Source organism: Pezoporus occidentalis, unplaced genomic scaffold (assembly GCF_034315485.1).
Source record: "Pezoporus occidentalis ecotype Australia unplaced genomic scaffold, CSIRO_AGI_Poc_V1 ctg190, whole genome shotgun sequence".
NCBI classification, from domain to species: Eukaryota; Metazoa; Chordata; class Aves; order Psittaciformes; family Psittacidae; genus Pezoporus; species Pezoporus occidentalis.
Genome location: NW_026913749.1, coordinates 756,862 through 774,680, shown reverse-complemented (window position 1 = coordinate 774,680; position 17,819 = coordinate 756,862). Strand labels below are relative to the sequence as shown.

At 42.0% G+C, this 17,819-nt stretch overlaps 1 long non-coding RNA gene across 2 annotated transcripts in view; it reads left to right on the top strand.

Annotated features, from left to right (window-relative positions):
- The window catches only part of LOC134162686 (uncharacterized), a 39,395-nt gene extending 21,937 nt beyond the window's left edge, over positions 1 to 17,458 (top strand). The window contains exons 3-4 of one of the 2 annotated variants that reach the window (XR_009964403.1): positions 1,431 to 1,561; positions 16,978 to 17,458. This is a non-coding gene — a long non-coding RNA (uncharacterized LOC134162686). Of the gene's footprint in view, positions 1 to 1,430; positions 1,562 to 4,353; positions 4,735 to 16,977 lie in introns of those variants that run through there. The other variant, XR_009964402.1, reaches the window with a different exon arrangement.
- The last annotated feature ends 361 nt before the right edge of the window (positions 17,459 to 17,819 follow it).

Here is a 17,819-nt window from a genome sequence, read left to right as displayed (position 1 = left end):
ATGGAGCTACCAGATTTGGCTGATTCGGTTTAAGACTTCTGCAGACATTTGGCAGATTCAGTGTTGGATCAGACACTTTTAAAGCAGCTTCTCAAGCAGATACGATCTGAGCCACGAGGTTCAGGTCATCAGCTCTTGGGGGTGTTCAGGATCTGCAGTGTTGGTTTGGACCCATCAGATTTCTTCCCGTCCTCGTTGACAAGTCCTCCTTGTTCCAACGTGCAGGTTGGCTCGGAAAAAAAACATAAACAGTGGAAAAAAACTTTTCATATGGACAAAACTTAAAACCATTCCCACGTCCAGCCTGAAATTTTCCAGGGGAACTGGAACCTTCTGAATAGCCCCAGGGGAAACAAATGAAGCTTTACTTTGACCAACTGCCCCAGATTTCCAGGAGAAATTCATTGTTGGGGTAAGAGGTGAGGTGCTCCTGACTCCAGTGGCTGTTTTGAAGGTACAATGGCAAATGTATTGGTTCTATTTCCAGTGGACCATGCTTTTCCCCCACTGTCCAGAGCAATCTGTTATGAGTGTAGCTGGCAGAAACAACAGCGTGATCTTGTCACTCACTGCCTTTGTTCTTTTCCCTTCCTGCTTTTAGTTTATTGCTTTTGCCTGTTGGGAACTTCTTTTGGATTCGAAGTATATCAGGACAAGAGTAATGTGTCATCAATCTGTCCCTTCCAACACTTGCATTATATGCTTTTCTGCTTGGCGTGTGGGTGGAAGAACAAGCTGGAGTTTTTTCAGGGGTAATCTCTATGCCAACAAGCAAACACTGCATTATGTAGAATAACAAATAATGATTCACTGGGATGGTCTCAGCAAGGTCCGGAGGTGTCAATGAACCTCATACAAGTTCACATCTCATACAATTACAACTGAATCTCCAATGCTTTGGGGGAAACCAAATGACACAAAGCACAGGGCCAAATTATGTGTTGAGGAGGAGAGGGGAATATTTAACTTCCCTGGAGGTGATCAGCCTAAGATCAATATAAGGCAGGCATGGTGTAGACTGATAAGATAAAGAGCAATAGAAATCCTTTTTACTTGAACCAGGTATAAACAATTCTATTAAATCTTCATTAGCAACGTTGCCTTATTAGTGGTCTTGTTGTATGTTCAGATGCTTCTCTCTTCACTGTACAGCATCCAGGCTTTTTGTCTGGAGAAATCTGGTAATTCAACCCATCTGTCTTAGCTTAGAATGGGATAATTTATCATTTGGTAGAACAGTCTCTTTCCTTTGAATCCAGCTGGATAGGACTACTATCTCTGATTGCAAATTGAAAATATTTGATCTATCTCTTTGGATGGAATAACTCTGGATTTATTTCCAGAAAGGAGGGATTTCTTGTTTGTTTTGCATGTCTTTTTTTTTTTTTAATCCTTTTAGTTTAGTTTATAACAACTTTGTTCCATATCAGGCAAGAAGAATCCAACATCTCACTTGGGAAAGAAAACCTTGCCTGTAGCCAAAATCCTCATCTGGGCCTACGTCTTCCAGCACATTTCCCAGTCCTGATGAAGGTGCTGTTCTCCTGAAGCCTTTCAGCAGGTAAGATAGCATGAATCCCACAGTGACAAACAAAAATGAACCCAGTCAACACCAAAGTATCAATTTTACATGTGTATTGGAAACTTTCTGGGTATTCTATTGAATTCTCCACCAGGTATTCAGGTTGTTTCATGCTGGTGGAAAGAAAGTGAAATTCTGAGAGTGACTGTCTTTGTGGTGAATTTGTACTTAATAACGATGATAGACTAATGTTGATTTCCACACAGTTGGTTTTAACATAAACCAACAGAGCTGACTTACAAATCACTGCCTTATTGATGACAGGACAGCGAAATGGCAAGGCAATGGGTATAAATTACACTTAGTTTACTTAAGAAATAAGCCTGCATCATCAACATAGGAAAGACATCCAGCATCACTTCTACCATGAGTATGCAGTCCAAGGAAAGCAAATAACTAGCAATGAAAATCTCTGAAGGAGCTTTCCTAGGGCATTCACAGGACCTCTTGGAAGGATAAAACCGGTCCATGATCCATCATTCAGAAGTTCACTGATCATATCAGGCTGTTTATAAGCAAACTCGGTTTCAAGTGGTGCCAGGCAAAGATGTAAACACTGGCTGGTGCCAGCAGGGAACATCACAACCCGTATTGCACTGTGCTGCACTCAGAAGATGTGGGAATGAGAAGGGGTTTTAGTTTGGTCATAAATAACCGTTTAAATCACTGCAAATCATTGTTTCAATACAATATTGGGAGAGGCACATTACTGAGGCCAAGCTGATTTTTCAGTAATTGCTTCTGCAAGTCTGTAGCTGACTAAAGCTGCCAGCAACAAAAAAGGATGTGTTTGGGAAAGGGCCTGCAATTTCCAAGGATTTCAGGCTCCTGGGATTGCTCCCCTAGGTGAGGGGAAACAACTGCTGTCTTAATGGCAGGAAAAAAGCAGCCAGCAGTCAGCAAGTTGTTTATTGTAGAAACTATTGATACCCTCATACTGCGCACTGGGTACAGGAAAGTCCCTTGGAACGCAATAAACAGGACAAATTTGTATTAGCATTAAGAAATGCTTCCACCAACAACAGTGTGTAGGCACCAGGGATTAATAAAGCTATTAACATTACCCCTGTTTTCTTAATGTTGCATAGAACTGATAGTGGTCTGTATTTCCAAATCATTCCATATCTAAAAGGTATGTCCAGCACTGTATAATAAGACTGCAGGGTTTTAAAGCTTTGCCTGTGTAGATATGGGGCACTTATAGCCTATGAACCCAGCAGAATATGGCAGTCATTCCCAGCCCTACTCTTCACAGCAAATTACTGCATTCATAGGCTTAAAGTCAGGTCACTCTCCCATGTTTTAAAGCAATACAGCTGACCAGCAACAAGAGATCAGGATAGCTGGATTCCAGTCAATAAATCATGGCATGGGAGAACGTTTCTCTCGAAGAAAGCCATGACAGTGCCTGAGGGGTTAAATGTCCATGGCTTTATTTCTCTCTGCCTGTATGTATCTGGAATCAAGACACTGGGATAAACACAATTAATCCTGTAGTTTAGGTAGGAACTCACTGCTCCTGTTTAATAGCATCAGTTTTTTAATCAGGAGGATGTTTTCAGTAAGCACATCACAGTTTATTCACCCTAAGAGAGAGTTTACAGTTAGTTGCTTGGTTGTTTGCCTTTTTCCCTCAGCAACACTAAGGCTTGTTATATGTACTTTAATCTCAGCCCCAGCTTTGTCAGTATTTGGTCTTGTCTTACAGAACTCCAAAGCAGGGTCAAAAGGAAGCAAACTCTCCCTCCAGAAAGCCAGTATCGATTCTTTTAACTGCCTCAGCCAGAAAGCAGTTTTTGGACAAGTTCAGCATAGAAATGGGAAGAAAGCCTGGTTCTCCAGACAGACCCATGTTGTGGTTTAAACCCACCACCCCTTCCCCCAGTGGCTATTGATATGGGACTAATGTGGGTTTCTGGCACTTGGCTGTTATATGAGCTCACCGGGCAGAGCATCACCCGCTGTGCAGACCCTGGGGGTAATACCGTGGCCATGTGAAGCCTCTGTTTCTTTTGCTATTGGCTACAAGAACAAATTGTCACCTCTACCTTTTAGAGTCTGAAAGCACAATTCAGAGTCCTTATTGATGACTGTTTGCTGGGAATACATTAGGCTAAATTGCAGAGTGAGAGGCAGAGCTATTAGAACTGAAGGATGGTTTCAAACAAGAACTCCTGGGTGTTAATTGACAGTGAATGTATTTTGGCTGGGGAGTGAAATGAGGATTGTGACTATTAAACAAAGAGTGTTTGGAACAATGTTTAAGCATGAGAACTGGCTGACATCTACCTTTTTAAATCACAATAATAATAAAACGAATGAATTGGATTTTAAGCTAACTTCTCATGCATTGTGCATCACCATTTCATGGTGATTGAGTACCTATTAAAGGTGCAATATTCATTTATTACCATGCCATATTTCAGCTGTGTATCATATGGATATTACTATGCATGTACAGAATAGCCTTTAGTCTGTTAAACTCTTCCATAACTTTGAATAGGCAGTATAGTGTCAAGGGGAGGTACAGAAATAACTGGCACAGGCAAGACACATCAAGTATATGCATATACTGACCTCACAAAAACACTTGTGTGGAAATACCCCATTAGGGATGAAAAATCAGAAGGTTCATGAGCACATCGTGTCACTGGGGACGTCTCATACAACACAGTTTCCTTCTTGTAATCGACTCTTTAAAGCAAATGACTGGGCTGTGCAGGGACTATCACTGTGTGAAAGCACAACACTATTCACATTCCTTTTTCTAGATCCTTTTAAAGAAACTGATCGAAAATTCATTGAGTTTAATGTGCTGCACCAGTGGTAATTTAAATCCTTGCAAAACACTTCCAGCTCACTTTGCAAGCGTGGGCCCAGAGCATCAGCGTCAGCCTCATTTCCAGCATGTGGCCTTAGAAGCAGATTTACCAAGCAGCACAGACAAGTCCTCTGTAGTTTCTGTGATTTCCTTATAGCACAATGATGGTCATCACTGGAGCCAGGTTATCCCAGATGACTACCACAAAAGGAAGACTAGGAATGGGAAAAGAGGGTAAATGATACTCCAGTGTCACTGTAGGAACCATGAAGGGTGGAACAATACATTTCTGTCATGTCGATATGAAGGAATCTAGTGGAGACCAGTGGCTAAAGTCGCACATACAAATACCCTGATAATAGGTCCCTGAAGCAGAAGGCTATAAAGGATTTATATACTCCTTAGTGGAGTCATAGCACGGAGAATCAGACTGGGTTAAAGGAGACTGTGTGTTAATACCTCACACTTTTAAATCCCCCTTCCCACCTTTTTATATCAATAGGATGCATAATGTTCATTTTGTGAATATTCTCTGTCTGTGTTTTCCGTTTTCGCATGACTTTGCTTACCACATGGCACTGTTTAAATGCTCTGATTAGAAGACGCATTCAATTACCTACAGATATTAGTGTCCTAATAGATGCTAATGCAGATATTAGTGTCCTGTAGACACCAGTGTCTAAGGAGCAATGCTCTGCAATGTGTTTGCTTGTTCAGTTGCATCTCCTCCTGATGAAGTCTGAGGCAAGGAGAGAAGATGAAGGCTGAAGGGTCAGAAAGGATGAGTCAGGAAATGTTTTACTCTTACTATAACCCCCCTGCCGAGTGGAAACATTGGAGGAATCCTTTCCCTAAGATAATATTGATTGTAATTTATGATGTACCATGTTTCAACTAGCTAAAGAGAAAAGAAAATAGTAAGTCCAGTGTTTCAGCCTGGTTTAAAAACCCAACACACAAGTTATACAGATGAAGTGTGTGAAAAGCAGGGAGTGAATCACTGGCAATGGGAACTCTGTCAGAATTAGGAAATTAAGTTCATTAAAGGTGTGGTAACTTAATTTTCTATGCAAGCATGTAATGATGAGGGTTGGGCAGAAAAAAACCCGCTCAGACATCCAATTTAACACAAACCCACCCAAACTTGGCAAGGCGGAGCGTCCCCAGCTCAGCCCAGCCTCCTGGCTCCCTGTTTAGATTACATTTGCTCTAAATAGTCCAAATGAGGCCTGGACTGTACCCTCCTTGTCCCCGTCATCAGCCTCCTGTGGTGTCAGCAGTGTGAAAGCAGACGGGCTCCATGGGGCAGCTCCCCAATTCCTCAGCATTCCCCATTCTTGTAGACTCTCCAGGGCATTTTATGGATGAGTAATAAATCTTCCCTCTTATTACTGAGAGAAAACCCAGAGATGAAACCTTCATTTTACTTAGATTGACCTTAAAAACCAAAATCTTGATTCAAAACAAAGGCATAAACCCAAAGCAGCATGTGCTTTGACCCCATCACATGGCCTCATCATCATACAATTGGCTTCAAAATCACTCTCATTGCCTCACTTTTATTCAAGATGCTTAAACCAAAATGAAGCAAATTTTGTTTCCCAAACAGATCCTGAGATTTTATTCCTTTCTAGTCATGCTGAGGGTTGTGTGGCTGCCTAGCCCAAGAGATCCTAGATTAATTTAACAAAGCCCATGTAATCACTCTGGTTCGTATCTATATACCTAAAACGAGAATCCCGTCCACGTTCTTCAGCTCTCTACGTTAGGGATATTCCTGTAGTCAAAGTTTCTGGTGGCCTATTAGCATTATATAAAACTATAAAGATTTCCTGTTTCAGCAAGCAGCAAGTTTGACAGAAAATCTGAACTGGATTGTTTCAGGGAATGCCAGTCTAAAGTCTCAGTGCGAGACACTGAGATGCCACCAAAGGTTTCTGATGCCCATATGGAGGGTCCTGTCCCTTCATCCCTACCCCATCCATCCATGGCATGGTCTTACTTTCCTCCTTATACTTGGGAATAGGTGGCTTTAAGAAAGCACCTCCTGGGGTGTGCATTTATTTCATGGGTGGTATAGCAGCACATCTGATCCTGGGGGATATTTAACAGCACCCTCACGGCTTCAATGTATTTGCTTTACATTGATAAAAGTGAACAGGGACTCAAATTTGGCATTTCTTGCCCACCACTGATTGTGCATCTCCTTTTGGATTCACAACAGGCTTTTACTAGCACTGGCTTTACTGCCCATGCCCAGAGGCAGTGATTACTCTAATTCATATTAATGTTCATTTCCACACCATCTAAATCAAGCTCTGAGCTGTGGCCTCCAAAGTAGGAGAAGAGCCCCAAGTGATCCACCAGAAACCATGGCTCCATCCTCACCATCATCAACTGATGGAGGTGCTCGGGGCGGGGGGAAGCACAAGGGGAGCCCCCAGTACTGAAGCAGGCAGCGAGGCAGGTGACTTGTTAGAACATGGGGTTTTGACACCGGACGTTTCACTGCTGTGTTTTCATTGCGCCTTCTGAAAGCTGTGAGAAGTGAAGGTTATTAAAATTATATATGTATAAAAAAAAGGGCAAAAAAGAAAACAGCGAAAAGCAACAAGGAAAGTTTCTGTCCAACAAAAAGTCCAAAACTGGCTCCAATTGGACCTCAGTACGGAAATGCTGGAACTTGTACCCTCCAGTGGCAAAATAAAACAGGCTACCATTATTAGACGTTTTCTACAGCTAAAGATGTAACATCATAGCTAAATTCAGTCAGAGACAGGTCGAGCAACAAAAACCAGGAGCCAAGGCAGTCTAGTCTGGTCTGAAACTTGATTCAGGCACCAGATTATGAATAGATTTAACTAGTTTGCCAAAAGAAAATGTAGATTTTGGCAGTGTTTGGACTTTTTTTTTTTCTCTTTTTTTGGTGTGCTATATGTGGAGTCCTATTGCGCGCCGTGGGGATATGAGAAAAGAGCCTTTTTATATTATATAAGGTCTCGATGCGCATGTGTGTGTGTGTATATAGGATAAAAAACACAATTAACCCCATAAATGCTAAAGCGCCCGAAGGGCCTCTGCCCGGTGCCCCTTAGTCAGGAACTGAGATTACAGCCAAACTGGTTCTGCTGTTGCCTTTAGTGATGAACCCATCCCGAGCCACTGCTGCTGCCTGGGGACAGACCTTGCAGCAGAACTCATGGGGCTGTGTAGAAGCTGGGGAGATCCGGCACCACCAGCAAAGCTGCCTTCCATGGGGAGTTGTTTGTCCGCCCTTTGTAGGGTACCAAGGCCTCTTTCTGCCGTGGTCACTTATAATCTTTATTAATTACAGTGAAAAGCCACATTCATCTTCCTGTTTGCCATGGAAGTCCTATGCAATATCACCTAAAACACTCCTGAGGGACATAGGTGAGTATTTGAGTAAAGAAAAAGGTTTAGAATACCCGCAATGCTGCAGCCCACATATGTACAGCAAGAAAAACAAACAGGCGATCTCTGGAGGTAGATTTTGATGACAGATGCCAGTTCTCTGTGGTTGGAATTCGCTCTGATTCCGTTCAGGTATGTGGTATAGGAAGTAGTAAAAAAGGTAGGAGTTGAAGAAAGAAAATACAATCAAGGTGGGGAGGAAGGGATTGTCAGGAGAGAAGGGAGCAGACGCCTGCCTGCTGCGACTGCTCCTGCACTGGGGGCTTCTCTGGAGTATTTCATTAACAAGGAAAATACACATCAGCCTCTGCATGTGTGTATTTGCCAGATGTTACAGTTGAGTCTCAGCACAGACATCCCTATTATCCTTTGAGCTCCAAGAGCTACTGTCACCAAGACAAAGGATACCAATTCTCCTTTGCACAGCACAAGGGTTCAGCATCTCATTGTATCACGGAGCACTTAAGTCAATAGTGAGGTGTGTATGCATTGATTAATTATAGTGGTGATGTCATGAAACAGAGAATGGGGTTTTGAGAGCTGTATAAATGCATATACATGAGAGATAATGTAACTGTCAAGCTGAGACTCTTAGAAGAACCTATATTTTATCCCTGCTTATACATAGTGTATTGAGCAGTTGGTTATGTTGCAAGCTGTAATGCTAAGGTTTAATAGGGAATTGTGTTATACATTTGGAATAACTTGGAATTAATCTCTTAACTTACTGAGCGCAATCTCTTTTTATCAAGTCATTCTGCACCAGTATGCACTGGGAATAGCACCAGTATGGCACTACAGCACGCTTTACCCTTCTTCCTGTGGAAGTGTTGCTTAACTAGGTCCTCTAAGAACTGCAGTTTCTGCCGGTGTTTGTTCCAGCTCTGGGATAAATGTAGCTTTACCACCATGGTGGTGTGTCTCTATCAGGGCAGGTTTTGCCAGCCAGTCTACTAACATTGCATGGAACTATTTTTCCCTTGGGGAAGTGCATGATCAGGTCCACACAAGGTTATCCATCATTGTACCTTTGGTGCTATTCGTATATTCAAACTATTCCAGCTGCTTAAAATCATCTCGTTTGCAGTCAAATTACAACCCACCCCCCCCCCAGCACATAAAGAGTTACTACATGCCCCAAAGTACCCCAGTGACCCCTCAGTACTTATCATCATCTCTCCTAATTCAAGCACTCCTCTGGACTGCCTGGTGGAGGGTTTGCAGCAGGGGCCCTCTCCATAAAGCTGTCCTCAGGGATGCTGAGCTGGCAGAGGTCAGGCCAAGCTTGAAGGAGACATTTCTCACCTCAACACCTATTCCTGGACTCTCAGCTTTCTTTTATATATTGTTAGTTTTATTTCAATGAAAAAGCCTGGAAAGATACTGTGGTTAGAAACCACCTTTCTCAGTGGTACCCAGAGCTGCACAGGAGACACTCTGCAATGCAAACAGCAGAGACAGCTCTCGCGGCAGCAGAGATTTCACACTGGGCTGAAGCATCACAGAAGAGAATCCACATGCTGGTTTTGATATTCATTAATCATCCAGCTAATTTGTTTTTACACGGGAGCGCTGACAGCAAACGAATGTTATTATAGCAACAGCACACTGCATAATCCAGACTATTATGGTATTAGCATCGATGAAAACGACTGCTCTGTGTTCACTTATGCTCAATTCTGTATCCAACTGCAACTGTAAATATATCTATTTTTATTCACATCTGCTGAAAGAAATAGACCTACCATATGTGGCCAGAAGGATAAAAGGATTGCTGCTGTCTTTTTCTTCCTCCTCCCTCTGGTCCTTATCTCAGGAACATGAGTTGAAAACTGGTCCAGGATTTACTGACTGTTCAGAGACTTTTTACGAGGCAGTGCTTTCTCGGGCTGATATTGAGAATATATATATTTATATCTATGTACACACATGCACAGATGTATTACCGTGCCTAAGGTTATTTCTGCAGTCTATCTCTTTTGTATTTGTATACCGTGTTCACACAAGAGAGGAAAAGCAATCCAGTGGGTAAGGTTAACTTGGGATTTGAGAGACCTGGTTTTAATTCTGCTCTCTGCCATAGTCTTCCTTTTTAATACATATACATATATATATACACACACACACATATATATATAACTGTATACAGGTACATGGAAAAGGCACACAGGACATCGTCTACATTGCCTTTCAAATGCAGACCTGAGCCCACATTAGAGTCTAAATCTGCATTGCTTTGGCGCTTTGTGGATGGAGGTCCACAGTCAGCACAGGGTTTTGGTGAGCTTTGAGCCACACAGGACAGGGACAGACTTGGGCCACATCCTTCAGGACAAGGAGAAACCCACTCAGCAATTCCTTTCTGTCCGTACAAAACTCCAGTGTGTTACAGAGCTTTCCTTATTCCCTTGAGCATCCTCTTTGGGTTAGATGGTGGAGGAGGAACCTCTAATGGCTGCAGATGAGGAGGTACAGGAACTGTCTGGCTTTATCCAGGAGGGCCGTGTTAGCACTCTGTCAGCACAGTTGCTCATATGTTGTTACACTGAATAATGGATTTGCTTATATTCAACACCACATGACTTTAAAGCATTTAAAGCTTAACTGTAGACTGTTTTGAAACAGATGGGTACCTGGTCTTTCACAACATGGCAGCTCCAACGCACTCTCTTATTTAAAGCAATACACTCATAAAAATCAAGGGTGCCAATGAAGGGCTTTCGGGTGTTTAGTGGCTGAGGAATTATTAATACCAGTTGCAAATACGTGATTGTGCTGTTATTACTGATAGTACAACACAAAAACATCCCACAACAATGAGATTGAAATGAGCACTCGAAAGCCATTTCTTGAAGCAGTGTCAGTCGTGCACATGCCCTTTATTATATTGGGATTTTAACCATTTGGGTTGCCACGGATTTATAAAGGAATACTGCTTTACACAGCTGGAGAATGATTTATAAGGGTTCCTGTTAGCCCCTCATCAAACACAGGCAAAATACACTACAAAATGGACCAGAACCCCAAATCCAGCTTCAGTCTTAAGGAAGACCTGAAGAGATATGAGAGACCAACTCATAAATACATTGACACCCAGTTCTACCTGGAAAACTTAACGGGCATGGAAAGCAAATTGCTCTTTCTCATATCTGTTTGTCTTCCATTATTTGTGGTCTCTCACACAGTAGGAAAGTTGTGGTTCCCCTGATTTGCTCACTCATTCTGTTATTAGAGGAGATCTTGCCCTGCACCGTGGGGACCCATTTTTCTGTCCTCACTCTTTAGCCAGTGCGGGGATCCCCGTTCATCAAACCCGTCTGTCAGAAAGCTAAAACATGTCTATGCTTCTTCCTTCCCATTTTCTGTTGTTCAACTACTGACAGCCAAAAATGTGTTCGTATGCTTTATGCATGAGGAAAGGTGACTATTGATGCTAGCAAATGTGTGGTCATTTTTTTTCTTGTCAAAAATCAGTCTCTGGAATCACTGATGCCTCGTGAAATTACAGTCTAATGCAACCAACTGGAGTATAAAGTAACCAATTTCTTTACTTTTTAAGCAAATTATTCTCCTGGAGGTTGAAACACAAAACCGAGGAATATATGAAGTTATTTTTGTCCCTAGTCAGGGGAAATTAATGAAATAGCACCTCCCATTCTGTTGACATTGGCCAAGATTGCCAAAGTCCTTAGCGATATTGGGGTTCCCATTATGGGGAATATTGTAGTCACAGGAGGGATTCGGAATATTATACTGGTGGGAATGCCCATGTAAGCTCTAATGTAGCCGAGTACTTAAGCTCATGCTTAACTTGAAGCAAACAGTCAGTTGGAGTCAATAGTTACAGGGCTGTGATAAAATACATGTCTACATGCTGGATCAAATGTTATCAGGAAAAACTATGTGCGCTTTTAGTATGGCTTGAGACATCAGAAACCATCAGTAAACACTGTCTGAACAAAGTTCACTCAGTATGTACTCAGGAGTGTGTGTCCATATTTAAAATGCAATATTTTGATGGGGATTTTTGTAATTGGCTTAATTCTTTTCTGATAATCATGACATTTTCAACACAGTTTTTCACTCTGCAGAGGCCATTCCTCCCTTTCCGTTCTGCTGTGAAAACTGTGCTCAGTATCTTTGAACAGTTTACCTGTGCTTTCAACATGATGACCCTAGAGCCATTGCTATATCATATATTGTATTGCCACCTCAATGTGGTGAGTTTGTGAGGGAAATGACGCAGGGAGGCCAAATACACACAGTGAAATAAGGGATCCCAGCAAGAATAAAGGACATTGTTCATGGTTAAACACGCCATTCTTCAGCGTCTATTTTGATAACAATCTTGGAAAATACAGATTTTTCTTTGTCTAGATCTATTACTTTACTGCAGTTCTCCTTCAGGACTTTTCAACTTATAGGTTTGCACTACATCTAAAGCTTTATCCCAGAGATTTTATTCATTACACTATAATGTGCAAACTATGAGCACAAGTACATAATATGTGTAATAGTTATATGTATTAATAAAATGTGCTTGAAGCATTTTTTTTTTTTGTAACTAAATGTGGGTTTGGAAGCTGGAATTGGCATTCAATCTCATGTGTGCTAAAAAACTGTATTTAATTTACTCTGTGTGTAATTACATGCCTTGATATAATTGGATTGAAGACATTATTCTCTTCTCATTGAAAGAAGAGGTATTATACAAAGTTTCATCTGGACTCCAAAGAGTCCAAATTCCCTCAGAGGAATTCCAGTATTTCTTTCCCTTTTCATCTCTATTCATAGAAAACACACCTAATGAACAACTAGTTAAATAGTCATCAGAGTAGGACTAATTCCAGTCCAGTTTCCACTGGTGATGGAATTAACCCCATCCATTACAGTGGAGTGGCTCCTGATGGATGCTGCTGTAAGCATCAGGATGGGGATGGGTGGATGAGATATCTAATCCCCCTTTCTCCCTCTGTGTTTGCATCTTGTTTGGTTTTCCTTCTGTTTGGATCCTGTTTGTAAGGAGAGTAGCGGTACCCAAACAGTGATGTGGACCTGAGCCTCACCTTGCTTTTCCTGGGGCTTAATGGAGTACAGAAGACTCCAAAAGCGTGTCAGGATCAGGCCCAGTGACAAGGGGGAGCTGTATTCAAAACTAAAAGGGAAAGAAAAGCAAGAAAGTTATTGCAGTGTTGTGTAGCTCCTTCTCTTCACTAAGACCCCCGTAAACATTTCCCTTCTAATCTTCCTGATACCAAGTGCAGCAAATTGTCAGCAGAGGTATGAAACCCGAAACGTGGTCCATGAGCATTCAGTTAAGGAGCAGACCTTGGCCAAGGACCCCTTCCCTTTCATATCCCGCCCTGGTGTGCCCTTCCCCTCTCCCCCATCCCTTCCCTTCCACCCATTGTACGGCTTCCAAGATTTCTCATGGAAATAACCCCATGGCTTGTTTTCCATTACGGGTTAATACCGGATTTAAGGCTCTTATTTTCTTTTTCCTGACATGTCGCCCATCACGTTATGATTATTAGAGTTTGCTTTTGAAGAGTTACCTGAGGTGAAGTCTAATTGGACTCCAGGCTGCTGAGGAAGGATGCCAGGGCTCGGGAGCGCTGCCAGCCGCTGATGTGGCTCATGCACAGACAGCAATCACAGCACCGGGCTCAATTTCATGCCATGATTTAAGATACAGTCTGTAAGGGTACACTGATGATAAACCTACAGTGCCTGTTAGGGAGCTGGAAGCAGGAACGGAACCGATCAGCATTTAGTATAATATTTAATGGCAAAAAAGCTATATATCAAATGACAGAATGCAACAAAGGAGAGGTTTAATGGCTCCTGACTCTAACCCTGTAAGAGTTTCCAGGCTCTCCCACTGGTTTTGGGAATCCTGCAGTGGCTAACAGATACTGCAAAGCTCATCCAGTACTGGTTGAAATACGGCGATCTTGCATATTCTGCCTCATTCTGCAACAAAGCATTGCAGGCTGGATTCTGCCACCTGAAATTGCACAAAGCACGTCTCGGGGACTGGGTACTAACCTCACTTTTGCATTACTGCTTGCAGTGACTTTAGTGGCGTTGCTCACAGAGGTGAGTGCTGTGCAGGGAACACAACAGTGAGAATTGCTTGGGAGGGCTGGAAAATCTGGCTTGTCATTTTGTGTCAGTGTATGTAGTAATAACTGAAGGGAATGTTCTGAGCATCTCCGGTGACACTTCATCCATTTCCATTTCTTTTCCCTTCAGTTCTTACCTGCTTTCATGTGCTTCTAGCTAAGACCTGGCTGTGTTGATAATGAATAAAATTCAGGTCCAGAGGTATCTTCCCAGTAGATTCAATTAGCTTTAAATGCTGCTGGAGAAACCACCTTGTTTTCTTTCTTGTCTACCAATGTACATACTATGTTTTTTTAACTAATAACATAAAGACACAAGGGAGCGAAAAGGAGTCAAACACCATCACAACTCACTTTCTGCACCTCAAGGACTCCACTAAACAGGCATTAACAGCAGCATTAGCAACATGCTTTTTGTATGTCTTGGCATTTCAGAGCACAAACACCAGCTAAACATCCAAGTCTATTTGTTTTCATGAGGTGTTTCAAATAGAACCATTTTATCAGCAGCTGAACGGGATGCAGTGGGGCAAGGAGATGGTGGGCAAAAGAGAATTGAGACAAAGGAATTGAAACATAGAAGAAAAGGAAAAGAGGAGAATGAAAATGATGAAACAGGTTTGGGTTTCTCTCTCATGACTTTTCTTTTCGCTTTAAACAAGCTCTAGAGAACACTTGATGTGCTCTGTGGGATTGTTCCCTCGGAGATGATTAAAACCAAATCCCATCAGCCATTAGGCCCTTTTGATATGGTCATGGGTTTCCACCTAATTTTATCAGCCCAAATGGTGACTAAACGGGGAACAAGCACCATTTGACCAACTCTCTCCCAATGCATTTTCCTAACCAAAGGTGGCAAAGGTTCCCTCAATGAATTCTGTTTCCATTTCCAGCACACACGTGCACACAAACAGGCACACTTAGGAGGGAGAAACCAAAACCTGTATTTACCATTTCTGTACAATCAGATGTTTTAGAGATTAAGAGAAAAGGAGAAGGGGGAGAGGAGGAGGGGAAAGTCACATGGGAGGCAAGAAAAAAAGAAAACCACGCTTTCTATCTCTTCCTACTTCTTTTTGGTTGGGTTTTTGTGGGTTTTTTTTCAGTTTCCAGCCCCATGTTGTGACTTTGACAAATGATGATGCGTAGGGAAGATTTATGCCAGGTCTCGGAGCATTAGCACATTATCACGAGCAAAACAGAGCCCTTGGTTGACATCATCAGGGACCCATTGAAGCATTTTTTGAAAGTGATATATGGGCCAAAGCCCATCTTAGAAAGAGCTGTGGTGCTGTCCTGGTGGATAAAGTCTGGGGGGATGCCCGGAGAGAGCCAGGTGAAGACACTGAGCATTAGATGAGAAATGGTTAGTAAAGACCCGTGCTGGAAAGGAAAGAGGAGCCTCTCTGCTCTCGAGGGACCAGCCTGTTGAATGATTTAATGGCTACCTTTAGGAAATGCCTTTTGCTTTATTGCTTTTGCTGCCTTTTTCTTTTTTCTCTTTATTTCTTCCTCTTTTTTTTTTTCTTTTTTAAGGGATAGAAATACAATGTAGGCTCTTCCCCTCGTTTTCACCTCCATATCCCAAATCAGCGCTCCTGTAAGGCCACAGCTTGAAACGTGTCTTTGCAAAAGACTCCCAAACTTATTGATGAGGACAGTCTGAACTGTTGAAAAAGAAACCAAACCCCCCCAGATTAAGCATATATGTATTTACTACAAATGCAAAAGGCTTTCTGAGTTCACTGCAAAGGGTTTCCACTTCTGTTAACTTCATTCTGAATTCATTTCCAGCACTGCCCAAGAGCAGGGCTGTAGCTCCCAGGATTAAGCTGTGCAGACTTTCCACAGAGGTGTCAGAAACTGCATGGAAAACTGGTGGGATTTTCAGAGCTACTTCAGTCATCAGACCAATAGTTTTTATCCCTCTTCATTGCCAAAGCTTCTTTAAGATGCTTCCCATTTCACCGCACAGAAACTGCAGAACCTACTCGGCATGGGAGTCGCTGATGACGTTCATTGTGCTTCTAGAACCAAATGGTGGATTTTAGTGTTTCTCTAGAATTAACATTTTCTTATATTGGGTGAATGAATTTTAGCATTTCAGTGATAAGGTTTTGCTCTCCAGTTTGCTTTGAGATTCAAGAAAACCACACATGGAATTTACAAGTCTCTATTTACCCTTGTGAGTCAAATCTTAAGGCAATATTTTACTTTCTAGAGTTTTATTATCTTGGGCCTGAAATGTCAAGGAAAGATTAAGATTTCAGAGCTAGTAAGGTTCAAAGAACCAAGGTTGAGACAGTTTACCATTTCAGAGGAATTCTAGACTGTTCTTTTAGGAACTTGTGTATCTTTGCTAGAGCTACATAAGCTACAGGGATGAGAAACTGTAGAAATCATATATGTGGTTCCTAAGAAATTGGGTTGATTAAATTTGCTTCACTGGAATCTCCATTTTTTTTCCAGAGCTGTTTAAATATTGGTAATATATGTGTTATAGTTGAAGAATTCAATCACTTATTTCTTATCTACAGTACTCTGCACAATCTGTGCCTCTCGGAATGCCGCAATTTAGCTAAAAATCTAAACCAAGAGATAAATAAACCAACACAGGCAGCAATATTTAAAGCTCAAAGGGGCGAAGTTAACACAAGTAGGTTCTTTCTCGCCCAGAAAAATGCTGCACATCCATGTTTTCAATAGAAGAGCCACTGAACGAAGAAAGACTCAGTCATTCTTCCATACACAAACTACAAAAGTTAAACACGTCTCGTAAACAAGGAGCAGGGAGCAGAGATTTCAGTGCTCTCATGGAAGTTTTTGAGGGTGCACACAGATAAAGAAAACATTTTTTGAGTAAATGACTTGTATCTTTTCAGCACCGTTTCAAGTACAGTGTGTCAAGATGATTGATGATATAAGCCTGTAGCAGCTTCATGACAAATTAGTGATTCTGACATATGTTTGATGCTCTAAGCAGTTTTCACTTGAAAGTAAGACGACTTGCTTTCCAGGTGCTGCCTTTGCTCAGGAGCTTGCAATTGAGCCTGGGGATTCAGTTAGCTGGAGGACAGCAGGGTTTCTGGAAATATCATCAGAGCACCCAGCAATCAATGTTTTCCCAGGGCTACTGTCTTATTATGTGTAAAGAGATGCAACCTAAATGCAGATGGAATGTCAGCATTAAATAAGGGAATTAGATGCTAGGTTCAGAATGGGTGAGGGGATAACTGTAACAATACAGTCTCACTCCTCCAAGTAAATGTCTCTCTTTCAGGAGGCAGAGCCTTCTATTTACTTATTTATTCTGGGGGGCAAAATTTGCCATTTTACAACTTTGTGGATTTGTGCATTAGTAGCAATACACCAGTAATCAGGGTGGTAGCATCATTCCAGGTCATTTGTCTTCAAACACAAGACCAACAGTAAATATAGATCTTTAGTTAAACCCCCCCTCCCCAAACACCATGTTACAAACCTAATCTACAGGAAACACTAATAATCCCAATTTCACCAGCTGCCTTGGTTTAGGTACAACCTCACCATCATAGGAGCAGGCCAGCGAACTGAACAAGACTTGCAAAGTCTTGATCCCCTCCTTTCTCTAGCATGGTATTGAGATAACCTTTGCCAATGAGTCACTGGCTTTTCCTAAACCCATGTGGCAGAATCAGATCCCATGTTTTATCATGGAATAGGAAAAAAAAAGAGGGAAGAAAAGGGCATTTTCCACAAATAATGCTGCTCAGTGTTGCCGCCAGCTCTACACCGAGATATCGGGCCGTGCTTGCGCGCTTTCCTCCTTGGACAAAAACAAACCCGTGTTTTGAGAGAGTACCGTTGTAATTGTGGGCAG